Genomic DNA, 9,131 nt, shown 5'->3' on the forward strand with positions numbered 1-9,131 from the left:
GGGCCGAAAAGGCGAGAGAAAGGGAGGGGCGGCTCGCGCGGAGTGGTGGTTCGGGTTGGCCTCGCCGGCCGTCTCTGCTCGCGGCGCGTCGACACGATGGCGCGCGGGCCCGCGTGTGGGTCATGGGGGCCCCACGTGACGTGGCCTCGTGTGCCCTTATTTTTCGCCCTCTGTGTGTGTGTGTGTGGAGTCGAGAGGGGCACCAGCACTGACCAATCGAGCTTATCGGCGGGACTAAAGAAATTAACCCAAGCCTATCGCCACAGTATTATATTACCCCGATACATTTCTATATTATTATATTAAGACGCCCATCTGCTTATGTGGCAGCTACTTGGGCAGAGAGATGTTTAAAGTCACGTATTAGACTAACCACTATGGAGAGTAACATACACACGTTTCTAGGCTATGGGTAGTAACATAAGTATGGTAACATACAAAGATTCATTTATTAGGTTATAGACTCAGGGGGTGTTTGGTTCAGAGATTTTTTAGTCTCAGAGACTAGAAAAGGTCCCTAAAAAGTTCCTATGAACCAAACGGAAGGGACTTTTTATGCATGGACTAGAAAAAGACTCTAGTAGAGAGTTTTTTTTTATTAGTCCCTGGGACTAGAAAAAGTCCTAGGACTTCTGAACCAAACACCCCCTCATAATGCATTGGGAGATGTAGTGTTACAGTAATTAGCTAAGTTACTTGTATTACATCTCTCCTCATTAACTCATTGCCACATAAGCAAATTTGCTGAGTTGGACTCGATGTTACTACTAAAGTTACTCTCACTGTGGCTAGTCTTAGGTTGTCACCACGCAGTAGTGCTTTTAGTTGAGCCTACAACTAATAAATGCAATACATACCGTAGGATACTACTTTCTATTTCCTGCGACACTTTTGTTGGAAATATGCCCTAGAGGAAATAATAAAAGTATTATTATTATATTTCCTTGTTCATGATAATTGTCTTTTATTCATGCTATAACTGTATTATCCGGAAATAGTAATACATGTGTGAATACATAGACCACAATATGTCCCTAGTGAGCCTCTAGTTGACTAGCTCGTTGTGATCAACAGATAGTCATGGTTTCCTGGCTATGGACATTGGATGTCGTTGATAACGGGATCACATCATTAGGAGAATGATGTGATGGACAAGACCCAATCCTAAGACTAGCACAAAAGATCGTGTAGTTCATTTGCTAGAGTTTTGCCAATGTCAAGTATCTCTTCCTTTGACCATGAGAGCGTGTAACTCCTGGATACCGTAGGAGTGCTTTGGGTGTATCAAACGTCACAACGTAATTGGGTGACTATAAAGGTGCACTACAGGTATCTCCGAAAGTATCTATTGTTTTATGCGGATCGAGACTGGGATTTGTCACTCCGTGTAAACGGAGAGGTATCTCTGGGCCCACTCGGTAGGACATCATCATATGCGCAATGTGACCAAGGAGTTGATCACGGGATGATGTGTTACGGAACGAGTAAAGTGACTTGCCGGTAACGAGATTGAACAAGGTATTGGATACCGACGATCGAGTCTCGGGCAAGTAACATACCGATAGACAAAGGGAATTGAATACGGGATTGATTAAGTCCTTGACATCGTGGTTCATCCGATGAGATCATCGTGGAACATGTGGGAGCCATCATGGGTATCCAGATCCCACTGTTGGTTATTGACCGGAGAACGTCTCGGTCATGTCTGCATGTCTCCCGAACCCGTAGGGTCTACACACTTAAGGTTCGATGACGCTAGGGTTATAAAGGAAGCTTGTATGTGGTTACCGAATGTTGTTCGGAGTCCCGGATGAGATCCCGGACGTCACGAGGAGTTCCGGAATGGTCCGGAGGTAAAGATTTATATATAGGAAGTCCTGTTTCGGCCATCGGGACAAGTTTCGGGGTCATCGGTATTGTATCGGGACCACCGGAAGGGTCCTGGGGGCCCACCGGGTGGGGCCACCTGCCCCGGGGGGCCACATGGGCTGTAGGGGGGTGCGCCTTGGCTTACATGGGCCAAGGGCACCAACCCCAAGAGGCCCATGCGCCTAGGGAACCCTAGAGGGAAGAGTCCTCAAGGGGGAAGGCACCTCCGAGGTGCCTTGGGGAGGATGGACTCCCCCCCCCCCTCTTGGCCGCACCCCTTTCTTGGAGTAAGGGGCAAGGCTGCGCCTCCCCCCTCTCCCTTGCCCCTATATATAGTGGAGGGGTGGGAGGGCATCCATACCTGAGCCCTTGGCGCCTCCCTCCCTCCCGTGACACCTCCTCCTCTCCCGTAGGTGCTTGGCGAAGCCCTGCAGGATTGCCACGCTCCTCCATCACCATCACGCCGTTGTGCTGCTGCTGGATGGAGTCTTCCTCAACCTCTCCCTCTCTCCTTGCTGGATCAAGGCGTGGGAGACATCGTCGAGCTGTACGTGTGTTGAACGCGGAGGTGCCGTCCGTTCGGCACTAGGATCATTGGTGATCTGAATCACGACGAGTACGACTCCATCAACCCCGTTCACTTGAACGCTTCCGCTTAGCGATCTACAAGGGTATGTAGATGCACTCTCCTTCTACTCGTAATTGGTTTCTCCATAGATAGATCTTGGTGACGCGTAGGAAAATTTTGAATTTCTGTTACGTTCCCCAACAACTTTGCACTATGAAAATAATCCCTGTTTTATAATGTAAGACATTTTTTAATACTGATGGCGTAGTGTTAAAAAACGTTTTACATTACGGAACGGAGAGAGTGTTAAAAAACAGGTCTATTTCGGCTGCCGCATGATAGCCACGCCACGCCACCGTGTGTGTAACGTACAACGCCTACGTTTCTTCTTTTTTCATGAAAAAAGGGCCTCCATTTTTTTGGTGGATGTTTTTCGTCAACTTGATTAGATCATCTATAACACTATAGCCAGACTTGACAAATCCGGTCAGTGGATGCGTCCGGGCGCATCCGTGAACACTGATTGGTCACGTCCTAAATTTCCCTTCTCATAATCGAACATCTTAATTAACATATCTCAAATCCGTACAAACCCATGCAACTACATGAACAATGCATTACACATATCGTCCGACTACGACGTCAGGACATGACATCGGACTATCAAGAATTGGCATGTTTAACCTACGTACATGCTAGCTATGAAGAAGATCAATCCACGTCTCCCTTTGTCCTTCTTGGTGCCCTTGTCATCCTTCTCGCGAAAGTACCGATCAAAGAGGCAGTACGAATCGAGTCAGATCTGCTCATCGTCGGAGCTGTTTGACCCATCGTTGTCCTCCTTCTCCTCCTTGGAGGGCAGTCCGGCCATGGCACGGCCCGCCGATTCTGCTCTCGGATGAGGGGCGCGCGTGTTCCTTCGCTGCCGCTTCTTTACAATGCGGACGCGGATGACTTCCTCCTCTGTGACCGTCCCTGCCATCGCATCAGCCGCCTCCGCTGCCGCAATGTCGGCAGCAAGGCGGACCTCAGCCGCCCACATCCTCTTCTTCCCACGGCGGGCATACTCACCCCGGTAGGACTCGTACTCTGGCGGACCGATGATGGGGAAAGGGAGATTGGAAGGCTCCCGAGAGGACCACGATGATCCAGCGCCAGAGGATCTGAGTGTCCGATGCGCCGACGCAATGGACTCGCGCCGGGAAAATCCCGCCGTCGATCGGGCCCTGTCCTCCCAAGAGCAGCGGAGTGCAATGCGGACGACCATTTCCTCCTCCAAACAGCGCGGGTCGACACCCCAGTCAACAGATCTATAATGGTCGTCGTCGGATCCGCCGTGCGCCAAGCCGAAAAAGGCCGGAGATCTCCGGATGAGAGCTTGGGTGACGGAGGGAGTGGAGTGAAGTGGCTAGGGTTTGGCCCGTCTGAATCAGTCTTTCGTGACCGGTCACTGACGGCATATCATCTTGAAATTTATGAAGTTACCGTAGGCACCTCGCCATCAATGGGTCTTTCTAACCATCCAATCACATGTTACTTTTGGGTGTCATTTTTTGTTACGTCGCATTTGTGATGACTGAAAACATGTTCTTGCTGCGTGCATGATAGCACGAATTCGCCTGGCTGTGTGGAGCCCGGAGGGGCATGGACCAGTCGCCAATCGAGCTTATCATCAGCGGGATAAAAGATTAAACAAAACTGATCGCCACAACATATATCAGTATAAAACAAGTGCGAATAAAAATTATGTCTAGTTGCTCGTGTGCCAGTATATTTTCTACTCCGATTATACAGTACATTTGATGGTACAGCATCGAGAGTGGTTCGACGTATATAAAAGCGAATATTCAAATCCAAACGGTCAATTTCGTCTGCCCGTGATTGCCACGCCAGATCGCCGTCCGTTTTTTTTTTGCATGGTAATACGTGTCTCATTTATATAGAATAAAGATCAAGTTATAAGGCACGTAAGCACCGACCATACATGACTGAAAAAATAGGAAAATTCTATGCAAAATACCATCGCATGTCCCTTTCCTTCGACACCACCGAAGCGGTGACCAAAGGGTAAGAAGACAGATCACCTCTTCGCCCAAGCTCGACGCGGCTCCATCGCTGATCAGCAGCTTTACGGACCTCCAAAGTAGTTTGCCAAAAGCAAAACCATAGCCGTTGAAAGAATCAGACCGGGGCAACATGTCCCCGGACACGCCATCGAACTTCAGAACTGACACCCTCGCATGACGACGACGTCGGAGAAGGAAACCAGAACTGCCCGCTTTCGACCACGGACCCAACACAAGATACTCCATCTTCCAGATGTCACTTGCGTAGACAACCGCCTGCGCATACTCCTGAACGACAAAACCTCCCTGCTCCACCATGACGTCGGAGACAACGCCATAGCAACGGGGACAGAGCAGAAAGAGAGAAACATCTGATGGAGTCGCCGCCGCCGCCTCGCCAACACCATCCATGAACCCTAACGCTGTCGATCTGAGGGATCGACAGACACACGATGCCGCCAACTCCGAGACACCGCCATGAAAAACACCGCCGGTGTGGGAGTGGGGTTGAGGCAGATTTATTCGTCCGGACGCCGCTCCCACCACCCCAACGACGCACCACGATCTACAAATCCAAAACCTAACTACAGAACAGAGGAACGGGGCCCCCCTCCCTCCTGCCGCTGGAGCAGCGGCCGAAGGGAGAGAGGGCCAGCGCACCGGCCGGTGGAGATCGAAGGAAAAGAGTCGCCTCGCCCTAGTCACCTGGTGACGGCGGCGGCTAGGGTAGGAAAACGATAGAGTGTGGGACGGCTCCTCACATCGTGGAGTCACGATCGCCGTCCGTACAACGCCTCCGTTTCTTCTTCGTGTGTTTTGTTTATAATATGGCCGGTACATGCGTATACGTAGGTGCGACAATATTAGTGGTTACGGCGATACCCGTACACCGATCGCCTACTTTTTTACTAGCTAGCCGGGAAAACGTCTAGTATCACCATTCGTGGACGAGGCACGATTCATGCACCGAAATTATTTTTTTCCATTTCTTTTTATAACATTTATTACATATATTGTATATATCTGGTCAATACAGTTTGTGGGCGGTAACCAAATTGTCAAGTCAATGGCGTATGTCCTCTAGTATTGTTCTGCTTGGCTGAGAAAATACAATGTGAACATGGACCTGCAGCTCGCCCCGCAACGATCAATGTTTGCCAAACTTTATTATCATGTGTTGTACATGTGCATAGTACGTATGTGCAAGTGGGAGTATTATACGTGTAGATGGCCGTCACGAGTACGACAGATACTAAGTGGTTACCTGTCCCCATGCGCAGTCCGTACATGGATCGTCTCGTACTTTTCTCATTTCTCGGTGTGTATTTCCGTTATCAAACTTTGTGCATGTGACCGGCCGGTAGGATATATGCAAGCATGTGTTTGTTTTCAAGTGGATCGCGTCGCGACCGATCAAGATCGATAAAGCAAGGTTTCACATACATGTATCGGCAACATTCATGCATTTTTTCCAAGTGGGACGAGGAGCATTCATGCATGAGGCACGATTCATGGATCACCAAAGATATGGTGTGCATATGTTTTGACCTGGCCCCGTGCAAAGAGACACGGGTGCGTCCGTGTACACCTCACAAATTCGTCGCCGGAAGAAAACGGATAGACAGCTTGTGGCTGGTGAATTATTAGTATGTACTCCCTCCGTAAACAAATATAAGAACGTTTAGACCACTACTTTGATGATCTAAACACTTATATATTTTTTTACAGAGGAAGTACGTACGTACGATACGTACCGAGTTGTCAAATAAATTGCATGTGTCTTGTAACTGCCATTGTTCGGGGTCTTCTGTTTGCCTGGTAGAATACGATGTGAACATGGACCTGCTGGCCCCTACAATTTGTGACCGGTACATGTACGTATGCAAGTAGGAGTATTATACAAGTAGGAGTATATATATGACCGTCACAAGTATGGCATGTATTCTAGTGCTTAATGCGCTGTCCGTGCTGTGCACCGATCGTCTCCCTTCCCCCTTTGTTTATAAGTTGTGAAATTATGAATGAGACACGTATTATAGTATGTAAAAAGATAAATTGAACATCTCGATTTCTGAATTCTTGGTGTGCAATTTTTCCATCTAAGAATGTAACAGACGCATAAGCTCATTTGAGATAAAGTCGTGCTTGGCTTCGATTAGCAAACTGTCTGGGTGGTGTAGTTGGTTATCACGTTAGTATCACACACTAAAGGTCCCCAGTTCGAACCTGGGCTTAGACATCTTTTTCTTTTGACATTTTTTTTTGGATAGCATTATTAGTTTTTCAATCTCCGGCAAGGGACAAATACGAGAACGGGGTCTTTTTTTTTTTTTTTTGCATGGTGAGAACGGGGTCGATAAAAACCTAAGTTTTAAGAGTTTTTGTGTTTCCCAATTATCTGATTTCTATCCTGTTCCTTGCGTACGAGCAAATTAAACTGCTTCAGTGAGGGAAACTCACGAGTACCGAACCAAGAGTGATCAAAAGTAATTTTCCTATTTTCGCCGACACGTGATAATCAGCTGTAGCTTTCACCACTGGGTTTTGCTATGTCGGCACGCTTTGCGCTTGCAAAGTACTTCTCGGCTAGTGGATCATTTAAGCAGAGCGGCCAGCTTTTCGCACGGTGATCCACTAACAGACCAGCTAATTAGTCACTTTATCTTAAAAAAAAGCTAATTAGTCACTATTGTCTGAATTTTCTATCTAAAGTCACATTCTAAAGTTTCAAAAAATTATGTAAAAAAATTCCACATGTTCAAATAGATTATACCATATGTGCCTAAAGTTTGCCGATGATATAGGTTACCATGCGGACTACGCCAATAAAAGACAACTTTGTGATTTTGAAAATGGTGAACAGTACACTCGCTTTCACTGTTAAAAATCCACGAAATTGTCATGTTCGTGTAGCTCACATGTTAACTTATTTCATCATGAAACTTTATACACTTGTAGTATATATCCATGTGAACATGTAGTTTGTTTCTAGAATTCCTTGAAACTTTGAGTTAAGGTTTTTTTTCTCAAACAATTGAGCTCCTAAATTCCACCCTCAAACTCCCCCCTCCCCCCCTTTTTTTTCCTACTATAGGTTATCCATTTTAATAATATCTTTGCTTTTAATATTTGTTTCCATACCATTTGCTCAATGGTTTTCTAAAAGAAATTTTAGATGAATAGGCAGACCTCCTCCCAGGTTTATTGTATATTTTCCATACACCATATATTAAACAATTGTTCACCATAATGCATAGAAAAATGTTCAATATGTTATAAAAATTATTTATCAAATATTTTAAATTATTGTGCAGAAATACAATAAAACCCCAGAAAAATTCAGTAAAAGGAAAAGAAGACCTAAACTAAAAAATATATAAAAACCCGAAACTCGAGTAAAATTTCAAAAGAAGGAACAAAATAGTAATTGTTGGGAAAATAAAAACCACTGAAAAGAAATAACGACATCCAAAAAATCGAATTAACAATGTTGGTTTTTTAGGCTAATTAAGGAAAACCTACCGTACCGGTGGAGCGCTCGTACCACAACCTTAAATGGTTTGGACCATTGGGACTCGTTCTAATGGCAATTCCTCAAAAAAAAAATCTATTTGATTGCAAGACAAAAAAAAACTATATGATGGCAAGCGAGTGTCAAACCTACGCATCTTCGCTGAAGCTTGAGCTACCGACGGCTGAGTTTGGGCCCTCCCACGGTCGTGAGGCTGTTTCGTTTCTTTCATGTTTCCTTTTCATCTTTTTGTCTTTCTGTTTTCTGTTTATATTTATTTTCTTTTTTTCTTTTCTTTTTTTCATTTTTTCCTTGTTAATGCATTATACAAAGTTTATTGTGTGTTTATATACAAAAATATTCAGCATATTAAGCAAATGTTCACCCTATATTACAAAAATGTTCACCATATTTTCTAAAATGTTTATTATGTATTTTAAAATTGTTCAGAGCATATGATAAAAATGTCAATGTATATTTAAATATTTGTTCAGCGTAAGTAAAAAAGTTCAATGTGAATTTAAATATTGTTCAGACTATATCACAAAACATTTCAGCGTGTATTGAAAAATTCTTCAGCGTATATTTCTTTTATCAATATATATTTAAAAATTGTTCATCATATATGAAAATTTCACTAATTGTTTGAATTTGAAAAGTTTGTTCAGGTTTTTCAAAACTTTCTCACTTATTTTCCAATTAATCACATTTAAAAGTTTGTTAGAATTTCAAAATTCGTTCACAATTTTAAAAAATTATTCGTATTTTGTAAGAAAATTTGTTCACAGTGTTGCCTTGAAATTTTGAAGGAAAAAAGTGGCCCTGCCACTCAATTTATACTTTAAACATAGTGATTCACTATTGGTAAACCTCGGCTGCCAGCTTGGCTCGCAAGTGATACAACTCTACAGCTCGAACTCCCTGCTTGCACTATTTTTCTGTCACATTTTTTCAATTCGTAGACGCCCCGCGAATGAGCTGACTTGTTATTATGGCCATTAGCGAAATCATGTCTATTGGACTCCCCGCCTGCGCTATTTTTTTCATCACATTTTTTCATTTGGTAGACGTTCACGCATGGGCCAGCCTGTTATTTTGGGCGGGGCTAGTAGCACTC

The 9,131-nt window shown here is 44.7% G+C and overlaps 1 non-coding gene across 1 annotated transcript; it reads left to right on the forward strand.

The window, feature by feature from the left end:
- Positions 1-6,668: 6,668 nt before the first annotated feature.
- TRNAV-CAC (transfer RNA valine (anticodon CAC)) lies at positions 6,669-6,742 on the forward strand. Its single transcript has one exon. It is a non-coding gene; the product is annotated as a tRNA-Val (tRNA).
- The last annotated feature ends 2,389 nt before the right edge of the window (positions 6,743-9,131 follow it).

This window comes from Triticum aestivum, chromosome 1B, assembly GCF_018294505.1.
Source record: "Triticum aestivum cultivar Chinese Spring chromosome 1B, IWGSC CS RefSeq v2.1, whole genome shotgun sequence".
NCBI classification, from domain to species: domain Eukaryota; kingdom Viridiplantae; phylum Streptophyta; class Magnoliopsida; order Poales; family Poaceae; genus Triticum; species Triticum aestivum.